The 24705-nt window shown below is 49.9% G+C and overlaps 1 protein-coding gene across 5 annotated transcripts in view; it reads left to right on the top strand.

Moving 5' to 3' along the window:
• The window catches only part of kazna (kazrin, periplakin interacting protein a), a 798970-nt gene that overhangs the window by 526715 nt on the left and 247550 nt on the right, over positions 1-24705 (top strand). Inside the window, exon 1 of one of the 5 annotated variants that reach the window (XM_072478394.1) lies at positions 10953-10975. The exons of the other annotated variants lie outside the window; for them this stretch is intronic. The gene's annotated coding sequence lies outside the window, so the exon portion shown is untranslated. Of the gene's footprint in view, positions 1-10952; positions 10976-24705 lie in introns of those variants that run through there. 5 annotated transcript variants of the gene reach the window in all.

Genomic DNA, 24705 nt, shown 5'->3' with positions numbered 1-24705 from the left:
TCCTGAGAAAGACACAGAGAGACACAAGGTCACCAGTGTACAGATCTCTCTCAGAAATACACACACAGACACAAGGACACCAGTATATAGATCTCCCTGAGAAAGACACACACAGACGCAAAGACACCAGTGTACAGATCTCCCTGAGAAAGACACTCACAGACGCAAAGACACCAGTGTACAGATCTCCCTGAGAAAGACACTCACAGACACAAGGACACCAGTGTACAGATCTCCCTGAGAAAGACACACAGACGCAAGGACACCAGTGTATAGATCTTCCTGAGAAAGACACACAGAGACGCAAGGATACCAGTGTATAGATGTCCCTGAGAAAGACACAGAGAGACACAAGGACACCAGTGTATAGATCTTCCTGAGAAAGACACAGAGAGACACAAGGACCCCAGTGTGTAGATGTCCCTGAGAAAGACACTGAGAGACACAAGGACACCAGTGTACAGATCTCCCTGAGAAAGACACAAGGGCACCAGTGTATAGATCTCCCTGAGAAAGACACACACAGACGCAAGGACACCAGTGTATAGATCTCCCTGAGAAAGACACACGGGCACCAGTGTATAGATCTCCCTGAGAAAGACACACACAGACGCAAGGACACCAGTGTATAGATGTCCCTGAGAAAGACACTGAGAGACACAAGGACACCAGTGTACAGATCTCCCTGAGAAAGACACAAGGACACTAGTGTATAGATCTCCCTGAGAAAGACACACACAGACGCAAGGACACCAGTGTATAGATCTCCCTGAGAAAGACACACTCAGACTCAAGGACACCAGTGTATAGATGTGCCTGAGAAAGACACTGAGAGACACAAGGACACCAGTGTATAGATCTCCCTGGGAAAGACACACACAGGCGCAAGGACACCAGTGTATAGATCTGCCTGAGAAAGACACTGAGAGACACAAGGACACCAGTGTATAGATCTCCCTGAGAAAGACACACTCAGACTCAAGGACACCAGTGTATAGATCTGCCTGAGAAAGACACTGAGAGACACAAGGACACCAGTGTATAGATCTCCCTGAGAAAGACACACAGATGCAAGGACACCAGTGTACAGATCTCCCTGAGGAAGGCAGTAAGAAAAAGCAGTTGGTGCACACATTTCAGAGAAAGGAAGAAACCCAGATCAGTAGGGTGCACCATCACTGTTCAATGCCCCAATTGACAATGTGTAGATGTGAATGCTAAGTGAGGACAGGGTCTGATTAGGCTTTGACAACCTCAATGTTTGACAAGCCTGTCGATTTCCCCTTCTTTGAGAGGATTGGACGTTTGAGGAATTCCCCACGCACTGCTGCTGCCTGTAGAACTGTCCCCAAAATTCAACAGTGACCATCTGGGAGAGGATGGACAAGAGTAGAAAAAGTGCTTTATGTCCCAAAAACATCACCTGACCCCAATCCTCAATTAGGGTTGCCAACTGTGATTAAGTGTATTCCTGGATGTTTCATCACATGTCCCCACGCTCCGATCATTATTCGGCCAACACACCATCCTTGTGACCCACTGACTGCCTCCACTAATTGGAAAGACTCTTCACGTTCCGGGTGCGGCTATGCAGAGCTAGGTCGCATATTCGGTAGCTCCCGCTTGGAACGGACATTTGGGCTCTTTTACCCTGCCCCCACGGCATTTATCATAGAATCATAGAATTTACAGTGCAGAAGGAGGCCATTCGGCCCATCGAGTCTGCACCGGCTCTTGGAAAGAGTACCCTACCCAAAGTCAACACCTCCACCTTATCCCCATTACCCAGTAACCCCACCCAACACTAAGGGCAATTTTGGACACTAAGGGCAATTTATCATGGCCAATCCACCTAACCTGCACATCTTTGGACTGTGGGAGGAAACCGGAGCACGCGGAGGAAACCCACGCACACACGGGGAGGATGTGCAGACTCCGCACAGACAGTGACCCAAGCCGGAATCGAACCTGGGACCCTGGAGCTGTGAAGCAATTGTGCTATCCACAAGGCTACCGTTGACATTTCCCGGTGTGGGAAGAAGACTGCAGCATTCCCCTGACAGTGTACCCCAGGAATGTTATATCTTTTGGCTACCAGACCCGGCAGAAACAGTAAAAGATTTGGCTTGAGCTGCAGGTTTAGACAAAAGCCTCTTCCAGCATGCAGGCGGGGAAAGGGCAAGCTTAAAGCCGCATTCTGACTTGATTCTATCAAAGGTGAATTCTAGCAGCAGAGGGAACAACTGTGAAAAGATCTACCAAGGCCATGGAAGAAGCAGGGACGAGGCTTCCGGTGGCGGCCATGGAGGAGTAGGTCACGCATTCGGCAGCTCCCGTCTGGAACTGACTCTCAGACCTTTTTCAAGAGTTTCCATAGACTTTTTAAACGGACCAGAAGTGTAACGGCCAAAGGAGCGGCACTGGAGCAACGGGAGAAGCGAGGGAAAGAAAACAAAGTGGCGGCGGCCAGGGACAAAGGGGAGCTGCAGGAGTTCATCAAGCGCTGCTTCGAGGAGCAGCGCGAGGAGATGCGCAAGGAGATGTTGGCGCCTATGCTTTCGTCAATTGAAGGACTCGGGATCACCCAGAAGGCCCACGAAGCTAAGATCCAGGAGGTACAGAAAAGCGTCAGTCAGAACGATGACGAGCTCGTGGGCCTGGCGGTGAGAGTGGAGCAGAACGAGGCGCTACACAAGAGGTGGGCGGGAAGACTCGAAGACCTGGAGAACAGGTCGAGGAGAAAGAATCTGCGAATCCTGGGTCTCCCTGAGGGAGTGGAGGGGGCTGATGCCGGGGCATACGCGAGCACGATGCTCGAGGCGATGATGGGCACGAAGGCCCCTTCGAGGTCGCTAGAGTTGGACGGGGCACATCGGGTGCTGGCGAAGAAGCCCCAGGCAAATGAGCCGCCAAGGGCGATGGTGGTGAGGTTCCACCGGTTCACGGACAGAGAGTGGGTCCTGAGATGGGCCAAGAGGAGCGGAGCAGTAAGTGGGACAATGCAGAGATCCGAATATACCCGGACTGGAGCACGGAGGTTGCAAAGCGGAGGGCGGGTTTCAACCGGGCCAAAGCGGCGTTGTACCGGAAAGAAGTGAAATTCGGAATGCTGCAGCCAGCGTGACTGTGGGTCACATACAAGGGCCAACACTATTACTTCAAAACGCCTGAAGAGGCGTGGACCTTTGTACAGGCCGTAAAGTTGGACTCTAACTGAGGGTTTGTGAGGATGGGGGGGGTGTTTTGGGGTTTGATGTGCGATGGTTGTTGTATATAGGGGGTCAATCACGCGCAGGAAATGTTACATGGACTGGGGAGAGAGACAAGGCCACGACAGGAGCTGCGCCAGAGGGGGCGGAGCGGGCTTTGGAAAGCGCGGGGTGTTTTCCCGCGCGCGTGAAGAAAGGCGGGAAGGGGAACAAAGGAATGCATATGGATTGGGAGACTCCCACGCGGGGAGGTCAATGGGACGGCGGGGTCAGCAGGCGTCAGCTGACTTACGGGAGTGACATGGGGGGAGCAAAAAAGCTAGACGGGTCTAGCGGGGGGGGGGGGGGGGGGGAGGGGGGGAAGGGGGGGGGGGAAAAAGGGTTGCTGCTGCACTGGCCGAAAGGGAATGGGACACAGAAGAGGTGGCCGGGACGGGGATCCCCCCTCTGGGGGACTGGAGGGTGAGGGAGCCGTGGACACGGAACTGGCCCAGAAAAGGAGATGGCTAGTCGGCGGGGCGTGGGGGGTGAGAGCCCCTCCAATCCGGCTGATAACGTGGAATGTGAGGGGCCTGAATGGGCCGGTGAAGAGGGCTCGAGTGTTCGCGCACTTAAAGGGACTGAAGGTGGATGTGGCCATGCTCCAAGAGACACACCTGAAGGTGGCGGACCAGGTCAGGCTAAGAAAGGGATGGGTAGGACAGGTATTCCACTCGGGACTGGACGCGAAGACTAGAGGGGTGGCAATATTGGTGGGAAAGCGGGTGTCATTTGAGGCCAAGGCTATTGTAGCGGACAATGGAGGGCGATATGTAATGGTGAGCGGTAGGCTGCAAGGGACGTGGGTGGTGTTGGTAAACGTATACGCCCCGAACTGGGATGATGCAGGATTCATGAAGCGCATGTTGGGGCGCATTCCGGACCTGGAGATAGGAGGCCTGATAATGGGAGGGGACTTCAATACAGTGTTGGATCCAGCACTAGACCGCTCCAAATCAAGGACTGGAAATAGGCCGGCGGCGGCGGCCAAGGTACTTAGGGGGTTTATGGATCAGATGGGGGGAGTGGACCCATGGCGGTTTGCAAGGCCGCAGGCCAGGGAATTTTCTTTCTTCTCCCATGTACACAAAGCCTACTCCTGGATAGATTTCTTTGTTCTGGGTAGGGCGCTCATCCCGAGGGTGGAGGGGACGGAGTATTCGGCCAAAGCCGTTTCGGACCATGCCCTGCACTGGGTGGAACTGGAGCTGGGAGAGGAGAGGGACCAACGCCCGTTGTGGCGGCTGGATGTGGGACTGCTGGCGGACGAGGTGGTGTGTGGGAAGGTGAGGGGGTGTATCGAAAGGTACTTGGAGGCCAACGACAACGGGGAGGTGCGGGTGGGGGTGGTATGGGAGGCGGTGATCAGGGGAGAGCTAATTTCCATTAGGGCTCATAGGGAGAAGACCGAGGGTATGGAAAGGGAGAGGTTAGTGGGGGAGATTTTGAGAGTGGACAGGAGATACGCAGAGGGCCCGGAGGAAAGATTACTTCGGGAAAGACGACGGCTCCAGACGGAGTTTGACCTGTTGACCACAGGGAAGGCGGAGACACAGTGGAGGAAAGAGCAGGGGGCGACCTACGAGTATGGGGAAAAGGCGAGTCGGATGCTGGCACACCAGCTCCGTAAGAGGATGGCAGCGAGGGAAATAGGGGGAGTCAAAGATGGAAGGGGAGCCACGGTTCGGAGTGCAACGAAAATAAACAAGGTATTCAAGGCCTTTTATGAAGAGCTGTACAGATCCCAGCCCCCAGCGGGTGAAGAGGGGATGAGACGATTCCTAGATCAGCTGAGATTCCCGAGGGTGGAGGAGCAAGAGGTGGCTGGTTTGGGGGCACCAATTGGGTTGGAGGAGCTGAGCAAGGGTTTGGGGAGCATGCAGGCGGGGAAGGCCCCGGGACCGGACGGATTCCCGGTGGAGTTCTACAGGAAGTACGCAGACCTGTTGGCCCCGCTACTGGTGAGGACCTTTAATGAGGCAAGAGAGGAGGGGACCCTGCCCCCGACAATGTCAGAAGCGACAATTTCTTTGATCCTAAAGCGGGACAAGGATCCACTGCAATGTGGATCGTACAGGCCGATCTCGCTCCTCAATGTGGATGCAAAGTTGCTGGCAAAAGTGCTGGCCACGAGGATCGAGGACTGTGTCCCGGGGGTGATTCATGAGGACCAGACGGGATTCGTAAAGGGCAGGCAATTAAATACCAATGTGGGGCGGCTCTTAAACGTGATAATGATGCCATCGGAGGAGGGAGAGGCGGAGATAGTGGCAGCTATGGACGCGGAGAAGGCCTTTGACCGAGTAGAGTGGGAGTACCTCTGGGAGGTGCTGCGTAGGTTTGGGTTCGGGGTAGAGTTTATCAATTGGGTTAAGCTCCTTTACAGAGCCCCGATGGCGAGTGTAGTGACGAACCGGCGGAGGTCGGAGTACTTTCGACTGTACCGAGGGACAAGGCAGGGGTGCCCCCTGTCCCCCCTGTTGTTTGCATTGGCGATCGAACCATTGGCCATGTCATTGAGGGAGTCTAATAAATGGAGGGGGGTGGTCTGAGGGGGAGAAGAGCATCGGGTGTCGCTATATGCGGATGACCTGTTGCTGTACGTGGTGGATCCAATGGAGGGGATGGTGGAGGTCATGCAGACTCTGAGGGAGTTTGGGGAGTTCTCGGGCTATAAGCTCAATGTAGGGAAGAGTGAGCTCTTTGTATTACAGGCGGGGGACCAAGAAAGAGGGATAGGGGACCTACCGCTGAGGAGGGCGGAGGGGAGCTTTCGGTATCTGGGGATCCAGATAGCCAGGAGTTGGGGGACCTTACATAAACTGAATCTGACGAGGTTGGTGGAGCAAATGGAGGAGGATTTCAAAAGATGGGACATGTTACCGCTCTTGCTGGCGGGTAGAGTGCAGTCGGTCAAAATGGTGGTCCTTCCGAGGTTTCTATTTGTGTTTCAGTGCCTTCCCATCGTGATCACTAAGGCCTTTTTTAAGAGAGTAGGCAGGAGTATTATGGGGTTTGTGTGGGCGAATAAGACCCCGAGAGTAAGGAGAGGGTTCCTGAAATGCAGTGTGGACCGAGGAGGGTTGGCGTTGCCAAATCTGGGGAGCTACTATTGTGCAGAAAATGTGGCGATGATCCGCAAGTGGGTTATGGAGGGAGAGGGGGCGGCATGGAAGAGGATGGAGATGTCGTCCTGTGAAGGAACGAGCCTGGGGGCGTTGTTGACGGCACCGCTGCCGCTCTCGCCGACAAAGTATACCACGAGCCCGGTGGTGGCGGCAACGCTAAGGATCTGGGGCCAGTGGAGACGGCACCGGGGTGCAGTGGGAGCATCGGTGTGGTCCCCGATCAGGGGTAACCACCGGTTTGTCCCGGGGAAGATGGACGGGGGTTCCAGAGCTGGCATCGGGCGGGGATTGGAAGAATGGGGGACCTGTTCATCGACGGGACGTTTGCGAGCCTAGGGGCACTGGAGGAGAAGTTCGAGTTACCCCCGGGAAATGCCTTTAGATAGATGCAGGTGAGGGCTTTTGTGAGGCGACAGGTGAGGGAATTCCCGTTGCTCCCTGCACAAGAAGTTCAAGATAGGGTGATCTTGGGTGTATGGGTCGGGGAGGGCAAGGTGTCGGAAATACACCAGGAGTTGAAAGAAGAGGGGGAAGCGCTGGCAGAAGAGTTGAAGGGTAAATGGGAGGAGGAGCTGGGGGAGGAGATCGAGGAAGGTCTGTGGGCTGATGCCCTAGGTAGGGTTAATTCCTCCTCCTCGTGTGCCAGGCTCAGCCTGATACAATTTAAGGTGGTCCACAGAGCGCACTTGACGTGGGCAAGGTTGAGTAGGTTCTTTGGGGTAGAGGACAGATGTGGAAGGTGCTCAGGGAGCCCGGCGAACCATGTCCATATGTTTTGGTCATGCCCGGCACTGGAGGAGTTCTGGAGAGGAGTGGCGGGAGCAATATCTCTGTGGTGAAAGTCCGGGTCAAGCCAAGCTGGGGGCAATATTTGGAGTAGTGGATGAACCGGGAGTGCAGGAGGCGAAAGAGGCCGGCATTCTGGCCTTTGCGTCCCTAGTAGCCCGGCGAAGGATCTTCCTAATGTGGAAGGAGGCGAAGCCCCCCAGCCTGGAGACCTGGATAAATGATATGGCTGGGTTCATAAAGTTGGAGAGGATTAAGTTCGCCTTGAGAGGCTCTGCGCAGGGGTTTTACAGGCGGTGGCAACCGTTCCTAGACTATCTCGCGGAGAGTTAGAGGAAGGTCGGTCAGCAGCAACAGCAACCTGGGGCGGGGGGGGGGGGAGAGAGGAGTTGGAGGGGACGTCCTGGGAGGGGGGGGGGAGAGGGGGGACTGCCTGCGACGGTGGATGAGCAAGAGATAACATGAAGGGTTGGGGAAACTGGCACGTACGGGTGAGGGCCAGTGTACAAAGCTGTGTAAATATATCATTTTGCCATGTGTATATCTTGCTCTGCGCGATTTCTCATTTTTTTTTGTTACGAGGAGGGGGGGGTTATTGTTTGTCAGGGAGAAAAATTGTGTTAAAAAACTTTAATAAATAATATTTTTTTTAAAAAAGGAAAGACTTCACTCCATAGGGTGAAGCAGCCCCCCCCCCCCCCCCCCCCCCTGATTTTCAATCATTTTGTATCTGGCACAGAGAAATGTTCAAAGAAAATGGTTAAAAAAAACCACAATCCTTTTTACTCGCTTGATCTTTCTCCTTTCTCCAGGATTGCGCACAGTATTATTCTGGTGATCGGATCTTCGATTCCTGGAGACTCCAGGCCAATCCTGGAGGGTTGGCAATCCTATCCTCAATTAGTGTAGTGTTCTTTCCTGTTGGCTCTCATTCAAATGTAAACCAGATCCAAAGGTGTGTCAGCAATCTCATTGGCCCTCACAGTGCCTGGTTTCAAATTCAAACTGGGCGAGGTATTCACTTGCCGTCCAATTGGTTTGTGATGTGTCTGTGGTGTAATAATTGTATCGCTGGTGGTGTCTTTGTTGCTCTGTTGGTTTATGGTGAGGCTGCTGATTAGACTGTTTGCAATGCAAGGTTGAACCTTGGCATTCGCTGCTGTTTTCAGCACAGTAATAGACTTGATCATTAAACAGAACGCTTTCCGCACCGGCCCTCTGACAGAGAGGACATTTGAGGCCAGGGCGCAGATGAAGTCTGCACTGTTGTCTCCCACAATCCATTGTTTCAGGATTTCATAACTCGGATCACACCGAAAGGGGGAACGTTGAGACCACGGGGGAATTGGGAAGGTTCACTTTTCTGGGTTTGTGGGTGAAGTAACCTTGTTTGTTAATCCTGCCCATGGCATCTGCATGAGACGCTGTAATGGCAATTTGGTGTACTTGTTGCAGAACCTCTTCTTTTCAAGCAGCGGGTTGCAGAAGTCTCTGCAGGCCCCAACAAAGATGTGCGCACTCTCTGTAGTCCCCTTCCAATATCGACGCACTCTGCCCCTCCATAAGTATTGATAACCTTCCTGCGAGCCTTTATGAATACTCATCTATTAAAAGGTTTTGAAGAAATCCTCCAGAAATATTGAAATATTCCTGGAGCCCTCTTACTACCCAAGAGTGGTGTCAGCTATCCAACAGCAAAGATCTTTCATTAACACTAATCAAGGGCAAGACCACTGTTATGACGACTACGAAGGACACGGGGAAATCGCCGATTGGTCTCCCCGTGGGGTTTGTGGGATATGAGTTCCTCTATTGAGCGGCAGAGGCTGCGATGAAGTTACTGTGAAAAGTGCACTTGCTCAGCTAGGGAGGGTATGACCAATTTCCCCACTGTTGCCGCCACTATCTCATCTGATTTGCAGCAAGCTAGAGGAGCAAAGTCAAGGCTGAAAACTCTGGAGTCATTTAAATACCAGTTAGGTGCTGATGCTGACTCGACCTGTATACGATGCCCACCCCTAATTGACCATGAGAAGGTGGAAGTGAGCTGCCTTTTAAATCCGCTGCAGTCCCTAAGGTGTAGGTTCATCCACAGTGCTGTTAGGGAGGGAGTTCCAGGAATTTGACCCAGCGACAGTGAAGGAGCGGCGATACATTTCCAAGTCAGGGTGGTGAGTGACTTGGAGGGGAACTTCCAGGTGGTGTTTCCAGGTATATGCTGCTCTTATCCTTCTAGGTGATAGTGGTCGTGGGTTTGGGAGGTGCTGCCGAAGGAGCCTTGGTGAGTTCCTACAGTGTATCTTGTAGATGGTACCCACTGTTGCTATTGTTTGTCAGTGGTGGAGGGAATTGACTGTTGTGGAAGGGATGCCAGTCAAGCGGGCTGCTTTGTCCTGGATGTTGTTGAGCTTCTTGAGTGTTGTTGGAGCTGCACTCATCCAGGCAAGTGGAGGGTATTCCATTACACTCCTGACTTGTGCACTGTGGACAGACTTTGGGAGTCAGGAGGTGATTTACTTGCTGCAGGATTCCTCGTCTCTGACCTCCTCTTGTAGCCACAGTATTTATAAGGTAAGAAGTCTTCCCACACCAGGTTAAAAGTCCAACAGGTGTGTTTCGAATCACCAGCTTTCGGAGCACTGCTCCTTCCTCAGGTGAATAAAGAGGTGGGTTCCAGAAACATATAAATATATATATATATATATATATAGACAAAGTCAAAGATTCAAGACGATACTTTAAATATTGTCTATATATATGTTTCTGGAACCCACGTCTTCATTCACCTGAGGAAGGAGCTATGCTCCGAAAGCTAGTGATTCAAAACACACCTGTTGGACTTTAACCTGGTGTTGTTAAGACTTCTTACTGTGCTCACCCAAGTCCACCGCCGGCATCTCCACATCACAGTATTTATATGGTTAGTCCAGTCCAGTTTCTGATCAATGGTAACACCCAGCATGTTGCTAGTGAGGGATTCAGCGATGGTAATGCCATTGAATGTCATGGGGCAATCATAGGTTTCTGTGCAAGCGTGGGTCAGATGAGCTGAAAGGCTTCCTTTATCAGTTTGTACCTTGTGGAAAAAGAGAAAATGGGAGAGAAAGAAGGAAATTTCAGGCCGCTCACCATGTCCATTTTAGCTTGCGGGTCATAAATTCAGATCGAGGGTCGGTACAAAGGTTCTTTAGGCGGTGGCAACCGTTCTTAGACTTTCTGGCAGAATGCTAGACATTGGTCAATGGCAGCAGCAGCTCGGTGGGGGGGGGGGGGGGTTTACTTTATTTTGGTTGATGTTATTTACACTGGAAGGGTCTGAGGGGGGTGTATACACCTGTTGTCTTCAGTCGGGGTGTTAATGTTAATTTATTATTTAGGTACGGGGGGAGGGGTTTGGGGGGTTGCTTTTTTAGATTGTGTTTTGTACTTAACCCTGTTGGGTTCTTTTTTCTTTCTCATTTTGTTATTGATATTTTATGAAAACCTTTAATAAAAATTATTTTTAAAAAAATTAATAAATTCAGATCGACTTGACTTGAACTTAGCCTCCCTCGATGAGATTCGAGCTGATAGCTGCCTGCCTGGCTATTGCTGGAGAGAGGCTGTAATTTAGTTTTATTGGCGAGAATTTCATTTCGAATACTTGGTCTCTGGAGGTCATCTTTTGAGTAAAGCTTTTCATTCATTTTTTCTCCCTGACTAATCCAAACCTACACGTGCGTAGCATAAAACCTTGCTCCGAAACCCCACGTCGTCTGTAGCAGCATCTCCGAGAGACATTTGAACTCAAAAAGGGACTTGAGCAGAAATCAGGTTTGTGACCATATTTTCCTGCACCCCTCCTCCCTTGATCCCCGCATCCCTCCTCCTCCCTATCCCCCTACCCACCCCCTGCAGACACAACCCCATTGTTGCCCCAAGCCAAGGCTTCTCAATCTGATTGATGTCGGTGTTCATCCTGCTCGCTCTGTTCTATCACGCAGTTAATCCGTTTTCAAGCAGTTTTCAAGATGGGCACAAACTCTAGGCAGAACAATCTTGCTGCATTGACCACGCTTGCGCTTATTGGATACAAAAGATTAAGTAGTGGTCTAATTGAGTTGTTTAAGATGATTAAAGGAACTGGAAGGGTAGATAGAGAGGAACCACATAGTTATGGGCCTGGATTCACAGGTATGCCAGACCGGGTAAAGATGGCAGATTTCCTACCCAGCAGGACATTAGTGAACCAATTGGAATCACAGGAAAAAGGACCCCTCTCCCACATTCCTGCTGCAAATCTTGAGCTTGACACCGCCGCTGGAAGCCCCAAACTAGTCCACTTTTAAAGGGGCCAGTTGAGATTCCCATGGCAACACCTAAAGTCTGTAGGCCCGGGCAGTACCAAGGTTGAAGGAAATGAAAAATCAGGATAAATCAAGAAGCAGTGGTTAGCTGATGGTAATCTTTGGTTTTGGTCGCAGAAAGGAAAGATTGTGGAGCGGGGAGGGGGAGGAGTTCCATCAAGTTGTTCTCCTGGGAAAGAATGATTTTGATGAGTTTTCCATTGAGTGCAGGGATCAGCTGGAATGGACCTAGTACATTTTAATAATTAGAAGCTTTACCTTTTAGCTTCCCTTCTGTTTGGCTGTTTGTTTGGCTGCAAATGGTTTACTTTGAATGTGAGCCAGCAGACAAAGGTGTAGTAGGCATCACAATTGCAAGAAAACCAGGTGACGCCCAGACCACCCACAAAACGATGACTCACAATAGTATAATCAGTCCTCCTGAGGTTTATGTAAAATAGATATTATCTCACGCCCACATTATGTTGTCACAGATTGCCTCGCATGCAAAAGATGTTCCTTAACAGGCCACTCCTACCTCACAGCAAAGCATGCGATTAATGATCTGCAGGGAACTGGCATCCTGCTTCTGCACGGGTGTGTTCGTAGCAAAACTGTCAAAGCCTCCAGAGATTCCAGGTCTTGGGGACATAAGGGGCGCGATTCTCCGATAATGAGGCAGAGTGTCCGCGCCGTCGTGAAAGCCGTCGCGTTTCACGACGGTGCGAAACGGCCTCGGGCACGATCAATTCAGACCCCGAAAAGGGGCCAGCAGCGGAGCCGCGAGAAAGGCGGTGTGCATGGCGCCAGAGCGGCGTCGTCATCGTGCGACGCCCGGCTGACGCCGCATCATTTAAAGTGCGCGATCCGCGCACAGAGGACCCGACCGATGGAGATGGCTGAGTCCTGCCGTGCTGCTCCCAGGTTCAGGGACAGTGATCTGGACACGATGCTGGACGCCGTAGAAGAACGCAGAGCCATCTTGCGTCCAAGGTGTGGGCACCGGCAACCAGCTAGCACTGTGAGGCGCGGCTTGCGTGAGGTGGGCACCGCGATAAGCGTCGCGTGCTAGACGAGGGTTAATACAATTAAAGGTGGTGCACAGGGCGCACCTGATGAGGTCAAGGAAGAGCCGGTTGTTTGTCGGGGTGGAGGACACTTGCGAGCTGTGTGAGAGGGGCCCGGCCTACCATGTACATTTGTTCTGATCCTGTCCGAATTTGGAGAAATGTTGAGGTTCTTTCTTCAGCACCATGTCGGCGATCTTGCACTTGGACTTGGAGCCCTGTTCCTTGGGGGCCATATTTGGGGTGTCGGAGCTGCAGATGGGGGCCGGGGTGGATGTTTTAGCCTTCGCCTGGCTGGTTGTTCGCAGCCGGGTCCTGTTAGGGAGGGGGGTCAGCTTCCCCGGCTTCACCTCCGTGTGGCTGGGCATCTGATGGAGTTTCTGTACCTTGTGAAAGTTAGGTACACCTTGAGGAGAGCGAATGAGGGTTCCTTTAGAGATGGAGTAAGTTTATTCTTCAGTTTAAAGAGTTGGTCGCCGTCAGCTGCTAAAGGGAGGGGGGGATATTTTTGAGTCATATATATAATGGTTGGTAGAGTGGTGAGGTTCCTCTGTTATTCTTCTTGTTTTGTTTTATGTTTAAAATGTTAAAAATTGTATGAAAATATTTTCAAAAATAACTTTATAGCTCCTCCTCAATCTCCCACACACAGCCATTTTAATCTGAGTGTTTCTTTTCTACAGCATTCTATACCAGTGGAAGTGGGTCAATCATTAAGTTCCTCAAGCCTCTAACCTGCCACAGTAGTGGATTCAAAAACAGCAGACAAACTGCACATGCCGAAGGACATTCATGACCTTATTGTATCCCTCAGGGAGGCCTATCATAATACTTTGCATAAGGGGCAGCACAGCGGCGCAGTGGTAGCACTGCAGTCTCACGGCGGCGAGGTCCCAGGTTCGATCCCGGCTCTGGGTCACTGTCTGTGTGGAGTTTGCACATTCTCCCCGTGTTTGCGTGGGTTTCGTCCCCACAACCTAAAGCTGTGCAAAGCAGGTGGATTGAACACGTTAAATTGCCCCTTAATTGGAAAAAATGAATTGGGTACTCTAAATTAATTTTTTTTTAATAATAATACTTTGCATAAAATAAAATACTTTGAAGGGCATTTTGACTGTTCTGTGCAGGTGAATTAGCAGCTATTTTGTGAAAATCCGTTTCACAGAAGTAGCGAGGTGATGAGAAACCAATTTAATCAGCTATTTGGCAAGACTGTTTGTGGGAGGAATGTTGGCCAGTACACCAGGAGAATTCCATTAAATAGTAAGGTGGGATCTTTAATGCTTAGCAGAATATAGGCCCACGGTCCCCATATTTAACATCCAATCAGAAGAATGGAGCTTCCGGCAATGCAGCACTTCAATGGAAATAAACATCACCGTAGTTGTAAATTGGGCTTCCACTATTATTCATGTTACACTATTACACCCCGAGTGTTTCTTTTATATTGGGGTGGGGTCTGGGGGGGAGTGGTGAGTGTAACTTTATGCCACAGAACACCAGGTTACCAAGTACAGCCACTCTCAACTGGTAGTGAACATTTCCGTGGATCTACTCTCCAGTCACTCACAGCACTCAGTGATAAATATCGGGAGTGATGTACAACGAGCTGCTGATTCGATAACACCCATTTTATACAATATTAAAATTAATGGGGAAGGGGGGGGGGATCTCGTAAAAATACCTATAAAATTCTAACAGGATTAGAGAGGATAGATGCAGTAAGGACGTTCCCGATGGGAGGGGTACATCCAGAACCAGGGGTCACAGTGTAAGGATACAGGATTTAGGATTGAGATGAGGGGAAATTTCTTCACCCAGAGAGTGGTGAGCCTGTGGAATCCTCAACCATAGAAAGCAGTTGAGGCCAAAACGTTGTATGTTTTCAAGTAGGAGTTAGATGTAGCTCTTGTGGCTAAAGGGATCAAGGATATGGGGGGGGGGGAAAAGCGGGAACAGGTTACTGAGTTGGATGATCAGCCATAATGAATGGCGGAGAAGGTTCGAAGGGCCGAAGAGCCTACTCTTGCTCCTATTTTCTATGGGCGCGATATATCGGCAGCGCTGCACCCGACTCAGGACGTGATGAGACCAGTAAACCTAGCGAGAGGCCTCTCACGAGATTTATAGGCCTCGTCACGCCTCGCAAGATCTAACAAGATCTTGTGAGCTGCCATGATCTGTATCCCATCCATTGAGGTCGGGACCCAAATTTGCATATTCAAGTGGCAGTTAATCTCACTTGAACAGGTGCTTTTCACAGTAACTTCATTGAAGCCTACTTGATGAAGCTGAATAACCTCATTCTGTTTAGCACAGGGTTAAATCGCTGGCTTTGAAAGCAGACCAATGCAGGCCAGCAGTAATTCCCATACCAGCCTCCCCGAAGTTCAATTCCCGTACCAGCCTCCCCGAACAGGCGCCGGAATGTGGTGACGAGGGGCTTTTCACAGTAACTTCATTTGAAGCCGACTTGTGACAATAAGCGATTTTCATTTTTTTCATTTTGTGACAAGCGATTTTTTTTTTTTAAATGTCTACTCCGGATCTACCCAGGCCTTGCCTCGAAGACCCCAAGCGGGTGCCATTTAGCACCAGGTTTCCACAAATGTGGACCAGGCGTACTGGCATTGGGGTGCTGGGGGAGAGGTCTTTCAGGCTATCGGGGCCCTCCCAGGTGATCAGGGGCCTCCGGGTGGTCGGGCTGTGGAAAGGTTGGCACCCCCGACGCTACCCAGGCGACGTGACAATGCCATCTGAGCACCCTGACAGTGCCACACTGGCAGTGCCAGGGTTCCCAGGTGGCATAGCCAGGTTGGCAGTCCCAATGTGCCAAGCTGGCATCAGACCCACGCCGGGGATCGGCCCAGGGATGCCTTGCCCTTATGAGGTGGGGTGCGAGGGGGCTGGATGATTCCCCTTATTGGGGGTTGGGGGTGGGGGGGGTCTGGAGGCCACGATGAGGGGTCCAGAGATCAAAACTCATTAGTTCAGGAAATGAGACTAAGTACGGCCTCGGCAGGGCGATCCTCGCTGAGGCCCAGAACTGAAGCAGAGTCCCGTTTAATAGCAGGGTTGTTCTCGGCGCTGCCAGAACTGGGAAACATCCGGCGGAATGCGATCAATATGGGACTCTGTTTCATTTCCGTTAAATCGCGCCCGTTGATTCCGTGTAACCCCCGAGAGACGGGCAGAACTTATCACCTCTGACTCAGGGGCAAAATACAGTTTCAATGGTCCAACACATCAGGTTAGGAAGAGGGATGGTCTGGATAGGAATCCCAAACAACCTGAAGATGTGGAAGCCAACCTTGTGACCACTGTCAGGGAGAACCCATGTGTCTTTGCTGCTGGTGACCTCTATTTTTGAGTAACCAGTAGGATCTCCTTGGAGGATGTTGGTGACTCAGCCAGGCATTGCAATCAGTCAACTGTGTAGGACAAAGAGGAGATGGATCAGGAACGTATGTTTTTGCTTTGACAGTGACAGAGTGTTCTAATGCAGGAACAATAGTAAACTCCTCTGCATATTTGCAACTCCCTATTGTTTTATTAATACAAGATCAAATTAATTTATAATCCATCGCATCGTGCACACACTCTCCTTCCCTGCCCTCAATCCCACCTTTGCACTGGTGCCCTAATTAATATTTTGCTGAAGTATCCATTCTTTATTTGGTGAATATCAATGGGCTGCATCGCTGAGCCCCTTCCTGCCTGTTCCTCACCCTTCAGCCACACACACTCACATGCACACACACACACACACACACACTCACTCACTCACATGTGGGTCACTGCTACGACACTCTGGTTCTAGTGCGCAGTCAGTTCCAGCCCCAACTTGACCCGGAGTCACAACACAAGTGAATTAACCTTAACTCCCCCAAAGTCTTTGGCTCTCGGCTGCCCAATAATTACAGTCACCAGGTTTGTAAATGTAAACACAATTACTGTTTATTTATATCAAGAACAATATGCAGCATATACAATTGGTTAACTATTATCTAATTCCTAATTTCTCACTTGAACCTGTCTGCGCCCTCTATACACACACACACACACACACACACACAAAACAGACTAACATAAAGGGGTGGAAATGGGTAAAATGCATAAGTAAAAAGAAATAGAGTCTTTAGGTGGGATTCCCCGGCCGCGTTCGCCCGGCGACAGGAGAATCCCGCCTGAGGTCAATGGGTTTTTCCATTGTCGGCATCTCGCCGGTGGCGTTCTTGCGCCAGGCGGGGTTGGAGAATCCAGCCCTTTGTTTCAGATGATGGTTTTTAGCACATCTTCCCTAACAGCAAGCTTGCAGATTAAAGCCTTTACAGCCTGTACTGGTCTTCTCTGTAGATTCATTCATTCAGGTTCTCTGTAGTTTAGAAATGCAGTACTCACGTCTTTTCTGGAGAGATATAACAGGTTCTATAAGTTTAGATATACAACAGTCACAGAATCTTATCTGGAGAGAGAGAGAGAGAAAGAGAGAGAGAGAGATCGCACCCACAGCAGCCTCTGTTTCCAGAATCAAAACTGAAACTCCTTGGGACTCTGAAAAGCATTCTACTGGGATAGGATCCAATCACCACCTGTTACCAGGCAGAGTACGGCCTTTTGCACCAATTCATTGGCCACCAGTCAATCAATCAAACTGAGTCCCAGCCCCATCTCTCTCTCTAATGGTGACAAGCCTGCAACCCCAGTTTAAACCAGCACAGACTGGCAGAATGATCTCTCCTGTGACTTCTGAATTTTGCTGCTTGCTTTAAAGAGACTGTCCATTAATCATCCAAGTACCAAAAATAGTAGTGTCAAGGGCAACACGGTGGCAGTGGTTAGCACTGCTGGCTCACAGCGCTGAGGATCTGGGTTTGATCCGGTCTCTGGGTTTCTGTCCATGTGGAGTTTGCACATCTCCTCATGTTTGCGTGGGTCTAACCCCCACAACCCAAAGATTTGCAGGGTAGGTGGATTGGCCATTCTAAATTTCCCCCAATTGGGAAAAAATAATTGGGTTCTTTAAATTTATACTAAAAAATAATACAAGTGTGCGGTCGATTCCAGCCTCACAGGCCCCTGAGTCCCAACACAAGTGAATTAACCAATAATTTGTATAACGTTTCTGAGACCTTTGGCCCTCAACTACACCAATGACTTACAAGCACCAGATTTGTAAGTAAAACACAACAACTGTTTAATTATAACAACAATAAAGATTTATATTTTAAAATATAAATTTAGTGTACCCAATTCATTTTTTCCAATTAAGGGGCAATTTAGTGTGGCCAATCCACCTAGCCTGCACATCTTTGGGTTGTGGGGGCGAAACCCACGATATCACAGGGAGCATGTGCAAACTCCACACGGACAGTGGCCGGGATCGAACCTGGGACCTCGGCGCCGTGAGGCTGCAGGGCTAACCCACTGCGCCACCATGCTGCCCCTTAACAACAATAAAGAAAAGCCACACAATACTTATAATAGAATAATGGCCAGCTAATCTAGTACTCACTTTTACCATCCCACCCTTTATCTAAACACACACAAGACATGAAAATGAAATGAAATGAAAATGAAATGAAAATCGCTTATTGTCACAAGTAGGCTTCAAATGAAGTTACTGTGAAAAGCTCCTAGTCGCCATATTCCGGCGCCTGTTCGGGGAGGCTGGTACGGGAATTGAAGCGTGCTGCTGGCCTGTCTTGGTCTGCTTTCAAAGCCAGCGATTTAGCTCTGTGCTAAACCAGCACACACACAGGGAGGGGGGAGGGGAAAAATAAAAGAGGATTAATGGAAGATGAGTGTTCTTGCTTCGGACGGTGAAGTTTTTTAGCCGACTGTCTTTCCAGGACAAGGGAGTGATTGAAAAACACAAATTGGATGGCTAACAAGGATCTTCTGCCAGGAACATTCGGTCTGAATCCCCAGACTCTGGGATTACCTCCAGGGAGTCACTTTCACTTTTATTAACCTGGGCCTTCACTCAGAAGATCCACCTCAGGCCTGGGTAATTCTTATTTGTTTACAACTCCACAAGAATTCCCCCTATCTTTACTGAGGGAAAACAGAGTTTCCCTCACAAGATTTTAAAGAAGATTCTATAAACACTGGCCCTGCCTGCAGCTGTTGCTGGAATGAACTTTCTTAAAGTTCTATCTAATTGTAGAGATAGAAAGTCTTTACTTTGATCCTTTAGACAGAGTCCATCAGGTAAGAGAGAGAGACAGGGCCAGGATTCTCCGAGCCCACACCGGTTCGGAGAATCACTGGTGACGCGGGAAATTCCCGCCACGCCACTCCGACGGTGGGACACAATTCTCCAGCGACCGGAGAATCGGTGCCAGTCGTGCCCTCGCGGTCAAGGCGACGCCGGCCGGGAGCCGCTGAAAGAGGCGCCCGCCCCGATTCTCTGTGGTCGACCGGCCGAATTTCCGCCGAGTCCCGCCGGCGTGGTTCCAACCTGGTACCACCTGGCGGGAACTCGGACTGCAGCCGCGGTGGCCGTCCTGGTGGGGAGGGTGGGGGGGGGATCAGATTCCGGGGGGGCCTCCACAGAGTCCAGGCCTGCAATCGGGAGAACCCGCAATCTGGTGGGGGCCTACCTCCTTCCGCACGGGCCCGCTGTAGGGCTCTGCCATGCTGCACAGCGCCGGCGTGGAGACGGCCACCACACACATGTGCCGGTGCAGAGATGGCTACCATGCGCATTCGTCGGCGCGGAGATGGCTGGCGCGCACATGCGCGGACCCACAGGGTAGTGCAGGGCCGCGTATCGGTGCCGGAGCAGGGAGCAGCGCACAGCACTCCGGCGCCCTGCTGGCTCCCTGAGGGCTGCTGAATCGCTGGGCCAGGAGGCCCGTTGACGCCGGCGTGCACCAGTCCAGTGTTTACGCCGGCGTCAACACTTGGCCGGGATTTCGGAGAATTCCGGCCCAGGGCTTTGACCCTCCAGATTCTTGATCAAACCGTAATACACTCAGGCTGGATAGAGAGGAATGGTTAGGCTGCTCCATTTACTTATTATTATTATTATTATTATTATTATTATTATTAGAGTGAGCCCCAGCTGAGGCATTTGAGAGAGTTCTACCCTTTTTTAGGGTGAGAGAAAACTCCAAAAGAGCTTCCTTCAGCTCTGAGTTCATACCAAAACTAACTTGGAAACAGTCTCACAGAGAGGAGGAACATTCCAGAATAGCCACTACCAATCAGCATAGGTGATCTGCTGAGGGCCCAGCAAAGTAAGCCGTTCATGCCAACAACTAAGTCCATCAAGACGAGTCATCACCGATGTCAGCACATCCAGCTGGATTCTCTTTTTCAAATTAAAGGTGAAGTCCATCTTAAAGGCAAAGACAAATTTTTGTCCAGCTACAAAAATTTTCAAAGCCAAAATAACAGAAAATAAAGGGAATACTTCGGCAAAACGGGGTGTAACAGGAGGATCCTTACATAAGGGAACAAATAGGAAGGACCCTTACAGTCACCAACTGTCCTTCCAGTTGTCTTGACAGATCATTGATCGGGAACACTCCCTGTTCCCTTCTGCATGGATTCTACGTGACCTGCTTCGTGTTTTCCGCCATTTCCCATTCCCAATTTTCAGTATCCACAATATTTTACTCTTTGGCTTGTGCCCTTGCCTGGACCAGTGCTACCCTGGTTATCAGTCTGGGCTGAGCGAGCTGGACTCCTGCCCTGTGTAATTGTAACCAGTGACTGGCTGGGACCTTCATTCATTGAGTGGCTGGCTGCACTGTTGTCCTGTTGTTGTGTCATCAACAAGCTGATCAAAATAAGAGAAGAACATTCCAGAAGCCTGCGGGAATGCAACTGTTGGAGTCAGGAATTGTTTGTGATTATGGAGCTTCCCAGACATATAGCACTTGGGCAAAGTACTCTTATCAGAGTTTGTATGTAAAACTGGCTCTTGGCCCTGTGTTTGAGCCAGCACTTCACTAACTTCATTAGGAAGACAAATGTAATGTCACCTGAGGCTGAAATTCATTACACTAGACAAGGAATGACAGATGGCAATTTAATTTTCTTTAATGGTTTTCAACGTACGATTGGTCTCTCTCCAACTCTTTATCCTGTCCACAGGAATGTCAGTTTTGTTCCCTCGGAATCTCAAAAATCACAAGTTCTCTTGCACCCCAATCAACCGGGGACTTTTCTTCTGTTGGGAAAAGATATAGGAGTTTCTGTGCCAGGAACCCATTATTTCCTCTTGCTGAATCCAGTGGCAGCAACAACTGTTCTCTGGCCAGGTACAACATGGTTTAGTGAAGCCCGTAAATGGTCCCAAAGGGCAGGATGTTTCTCTGCCGTACTGACCAGCATTTGCTCCCTCAATCAAAAACAGATTAGTTGGCCATTTGCCCCTTCACTTGCGGGCAGCACAGTAGCACACATGGCTAGTATGTTATTCTCTAAGTCTGAATAAAGATTGTAGACTTCCAGTTACCACAAATACTTTATTCAGTGGGTTTGTTCTGTTTTCAGAGCTTAACTAGATATAATACAGAAAAGAGGTATGACCAGTGAAGCTAAAGTAAACTGCCTATGCTGAGCTGTCTCTGTCTGCTGCTGCTCACTAGCCTTGTGCTTCTGAAAGAGGCGGATCCTCCCTTGGGCTGGACCCTTTATACCCGTCTCTGATGCTGCCCTCTAGTGATGCTGTGGCTGTTACATCTGTGCTGCAGTCCCTGGTGTATGTGCAGATGTACGTACAGATGTACAGATCACTACAGCTAGCACTGTGGCTCCACAGCGCCAGGGTCCCAGGTTTGATTCCCTGCTGGGTCACTGTCTGTGCGGAGTCTGCACTTCCTCCCCTTGTCTGCATGGGTTTCCTGCGGGTGCTCGAGCTTCCTCCCACAGTCCAAAGATTATCATAGAATTTCATAGAATTTACAGTGCCGAAGGAGGCCATTCGGCCCATCGAGTCTGCACCGGCTCTTGGAAAGAGCTCCCTACCCAAGGTCAACACCGCCACCCTATCCCCATAACCCCGTAACCCAGTAACCCCACCCAATACTAAGGGCAATTTTGGACACTAAGGACAGTTTATCACGGCCAATCCGCCTAACCTGCACATCTTTGGACTGTGGGAGGAAACCGGAGCACCCGGAGGAAACCCACGCACACTGGGAGGATGTGCAGACTCCGCACAGACAGTGACCCAAGCCAGAATCGAACCTGGGACCCTGGAGCTGTGAAGCAATTGTGCTATCCACAAGGCTACCATGCTGCCCTCTGCACAAAGATGTGCAGGTTAGGTGGATTGGCCATGCTAAATTGCCCTTAGTGTCCAAAAAGGTTAGGAGGGGTTATTGGGTTATGGGGATTGGGTGTAAGTGAGGGCTTAAGTGGGTCGGTGCAGACTCGATGGGCCGAATGGCCTCATTCTGCACTGTATGTTCTATGTATCTATGTATCCATGTTATTGCGTGTAGAACGGTTGCCAGCGGTGTTTCCCTCCCCAGTGGGATAAATCTTCACTTTGTACGATTGTGTAAAAGGGGAAAGTGAGTCGGGAATAAAAGCAGAAAACGCTGGATAAATTCAGCAGGCCTGGCAGCATCTGTGGAGAGAGAAACAAGAGTTAACATTTTGGATCTTAATGATCCTGCTGTACAGTGAGCCGGGAACCCATTTTAGATCTCCAGATTTTCATTTCCATTGAATTCACCTTTTTTACACTAATTGCACGAGGTCAAAACCTACCCCAATGGTTGTTACTTAATTCAAAGTAGTTTATTAGGGCTTTTCACAGTAACTTCATTGCAGTGTTAATGTAAGCCTACTTGTGACAATAAAAAGATTATTTATTTATTTATACATGTGAAGTGCTTTGAGACATTCCTGAGAGACTAGACATAGTACTCTATGAATGCAGTTCTTTTCTTTGTGTAATTCCTCCCCCCCCCCCCCGCTCCCCCATTGTCTGCCCAGCATAGTCAAGACCCAAGTTTTCAGTGTTTGTATTTTTTCTCTCTGTCCTTTTGTGACGCACCAAGGGAATTGTGTAAGCCTCGCACATAACTGTTCAGATCAAACAAACCAGTTCCAAGCTGTTTGGAATATTTAAAGAGACACTCATACTTTGCCCCAAGCACATTACAAGGGTGGAGGTAACTGCCTCCATCACGGGTCTCCATTCATCTAAACGTTCTGCGACTTCATTAAGTGCGAGTCTTGCAACAGCCTTATTTTCAGTTCCTCTGAGTTTTGTGCCTTTCTCTCCTCTGAGAGATGATGGCTCAAGCTGTGGTAGAGCTCCATGGGCAAGGGAATAAACAGACTGCCTTTAGTATTGATTAGATGGCCATTGATTTTCTATCAGCCTGGACGTTGAGTGTTGAGTGGATACTTTGGGGGTCAAACTGAATCAGGCGCCTCCTGTGAAAATTCCCTACTGGGAGACTATGGCGGGAACCCCAAAGTTTCAAGTAGAATAGCTGAACCCAAAACTTTACTAACCTGGGAGGCCAGGTGTGAGTGTATAGATATCAATGACTTACATGCATACAACATTTTTCAGTGTAGCGAAATGTCCTAAGATGCTACATAGAAGCTGAATCGGACAAAAGAAAATTGACACAAAGCCAAAGGAGACATTAAGGGCAGGATTGTCCGTCTCACCGACAGCCGGCCCCACCCACAATGATGCCCACCACTGGCGGGACTGGAAAATACTGGCCAACGATTTGATCAAAGAAGTAATTTTTAAAAAATTTTAGAGTACCCAATTCATTTTTCCAATCAAGGGGCAATTTAGCGCGGCCAATCGACCGAGCCTGCACATCTTTGGGTTGTGGGGGCGAAACCCACGCAAACTCGGGGAGAATGTGCAAACTCCACACGGACAGTGACCCAGAGCCGGGATCGAACCTGGGACCTCGGCGCCGTGAGGCAGCAGGGCTCACCCACTGCACAAAGAAGTACGTTTTAAGCAGCATCTTAAAGAAGAGGGAGAGATAGAGGGGTTTAAGGAGGGATTTTTTAAAAATGTGCTCATGGGATGTGTGCATCGCTGGCTAGGACAGCATTTATGGCCTACCCTTAATGACCCCTGAGAAGCTGGTGGTGAGCTGCTGCCTTGAACCGCTGCAGTCCACGGGATGTCAGTACACCCACAGGGCTGTTTGGGAGGGAGTTCCAGGATTTTGATCCAGCGACAGTAAAGGAATGGCAATATATTTCCAAGTCACGGTGGTGAGTGGCTCAGAGGGGAACTTGCAGGTGGTGGTGTTGCCCATCTGGCTGTTGCCTTTCTCCTTATTGGCGGTAGAGGATGTGGGTTTTAGAAGGTGCTGTTGAAGTAGCTTTGAGTTTTTCTTTGTAGAAAGCGATCGGAACTGTCATCAGCGGTACGGCAAAGGAGAGGGATGCTCAAGTGACTAGAATAAGAGGAATTCAGGTATCTGAGGAGCTGTAGGGTTGGAGGATGTTATAGGTGTAGGAGAGGGGCGAGGCCATGGAGGGATTTGAACATGCCACATATCTTTCTACACACAATCCAGATGAGGAACTCTGGACTCAAAATGCAGGAAGAGGCGAACATCTTTCTAATTCATCGCTCAGCCAACAAAGAATTTTCACAGAATCTTCACAGCGCGGAAGGCGGCCATTCTGCCCATCGTGTCTGCACGAGCCCTCCCAATGAACAATTCTCCTGCCTTCTCCCTGTAATCCTGTACACCCTTCATTTTCAAATTAACAGTCTAATTCCCTATTGAATGCCTCAATTGAACCTGGCTCCACCACACTCGGGCTGTGCATTCCAAACCTTGACCACTAGCTACTTGGAAAGGTTTCCCCTCATATCATAAATTACTTTAAATCTGTGTCCTTTCTTGAGCACGAAATGTTTCCCCCTGTCCACTCTGTTCAGACCGCTCATGATTTTCAGTACATTTTTGAAAATTCATTCTTGAGAGGTGGGTTTCGCTGGCTAGGCCAGCATTTATTGTCCATCCCTATTTTCCATTGGGAAGGTGGTGGTGAGCTGCCTTCTTGAACCGCTGCAGTCCATGCAGTGTAGGTACACCCACATTGCTATTAGGGAGGGCGTTCCAGGATTTTGACCCAGCGACAGTGAAGGAACAACAATGTACTCCCAAGACAGGATGGTGGGTGGCTT

This window comes from Scyliorhinus torazame, chromosome 16, assembly GCF_047496885.1.
Source record: "Scyliorhinus torazame isolate Kashiwa2021f chromosome 16, sScyTor2.1, whole genome shotgun sequence".
Classification (NCBI taxonomy): Eukaryota; Metazoa; Chordata; class Chondrichthyes; order Carcharhiniformes; family Scyliorhinidae; genus Scyliorhinus; species Scyliorhinus torazame.
This window is presented reverse-complemented; position numbering and strand designations above follow the sequence as displayed.